Below are 1,534 nucleotides of genomic sequence, written 5' to 3' on the forward strand. Positions count from 1 at the left end.
GCAGGAGGGGTCCAGCCCCCCCCAGCCCACTGCGGGGGGCGATGGTGCCCCGAGCCCTGCGATGGTGCCCACGCCGGGCTGCGCCTGGGAGCCCAGGAAGGGAAACCCCAGCCCTGGCCGGTCCCGCGGGGCTGGTGCATCTCTGCCTGGGGGGAGAGTCTGGCTGAGAGATCGGCCCGAGACGGAGGGGATGGGCAGGGGTCAGGAGATGCAGGAGAGGTGTGGGGAGGGCGGCCAGGTCCCTCTGCCTGCAGCCAAGTACAAGAATGGATCCCACTGCCGTCCCCATCCCGAGCATGGCTTTCCATGCAGGGTTGGGGTCTTGAGCAGGATTTTACCCTCCTCTCCTGCGGCCCCAGGGAGAGGGTGAAGCAGCTGCATACTCGGGGAGGCTTCCACAGGCACAGTGCTGCCAAGAGAAGGAGTTCACAGCCCACCGGTACATCTGGCACTGGGAACTTGATGTGCCGCTGCTGCCCTTGGTTATTTGTTGCCATCTGTGCACGAAGCCATCCCCGGGGGATGCCGACTGTGCTGGAGAGTCCCCTCCATGGACAAAGCCAGGGGTTTTTGTCATGCCACTGCCTGAGTAGTGACTGTTTGCACCATGACAGGGTACCTGGGCACATCTCAGGGCCCGTCCAGCTCCCATCGCTTCCCAGTGCTCCTGCCTTCATTCTCTCACCCATGCAGAGAGACAGAGGAGAGCAGGGGCTGCGGGAGGAGGCAAAGCATCCCTCCTGGTCCCAGCCCGGCACACGGGAGCCGCAGGGCAGAAGGGAATCCAGAGCAGAGGAGGGAGGGCCGTGCTCACGAGGCAGCATGTTGTCAGCGTGCTTTGGTGTCAAGCCATGAAAGAAGCCGCCTTAGCGAGGCAGTGATGCTTAGCAACTGCCTGGATCTAAAAATAAGAGCCATTTAGCAAGGAAAACGCAGTGGAGAAATGCTCAGAGAACTAAACACATCCCCGCAGCCCTCCCTGTGGCCCGACCAATGCACGGAGCCTGCCTGCACCGACTGCCTGGAGGGAAACTCCCGGGACAGCTCCGGCAGTGCCCCCTCTGCTCAGCCTGACAAGCAAAGCTGGAGCCTGGCCAGCCCACAGAGCCCCTGCACTTCTGGGCTTGTCCATCCTGCTGCTCCCTGGCCTCAGCCTCCCTCCTCCAGCCTCGCCACCACGTGCTTGCCCACATTTCCTTGGCTGCCTTGGGGACCAGCAGGGTCCCAGGGAAGAAGGTTGGGAGCGCTGTGTGATCCATGCCCAGGCTCACCCACCAACTGCACCTTCCTCGGGGTCCATCCTGCTCTGCATGTGGCGAGCCCAGCAGAGCTGCACAGGGAAGTTTTCACCTTCTGCCATCCCTGGTCCACTGGGAGGCAAACATGGCTATTTTTATCCTAGCTAAGTGCTCCTGTTCTAGCAGGCAAGAAGGAGATGCTTTGCCAGGCTGGGCAGAGGGGGGAAGCTGGGAGGTTTGGTGGGTACCACAGGGGAGGATGGGGCAGCCCCAGGCCCAGGCTAACATATCCCACC

General features: G+C 62.4%; 1 protein-coding gene across 1 annotated transcript in view; it reads right to left on the reverse strand.

Annotated features, from left to right (window-relative positions):
- The window catches only part of KCNIP2 (potassium voltage-gated channel interacting protein 2), a 46,832-nt gene that overhangs the window by 45,211 nt on the left and 87 nt on the right, over positions 1-1,534 (reverse strand). The gene's annotated exons all lie outside the window — the stretch shown is intronic.

Source organism: Geospiza fortis, unplaced genomic scaffold (assembly GCF_000277835.1).
Source record: "Geospiza fortis unplaced genomic scaffold, GeoFor_1.0 scaffold130, whole genome shotgun sequence".
Classification (NCBI taxonomy): domain Eukaryota; kingdom Metazoa; phylum Chordata; class Aves; order Passeriformes; family Thraupidae; genus Geospiza; species Geospiza fortis.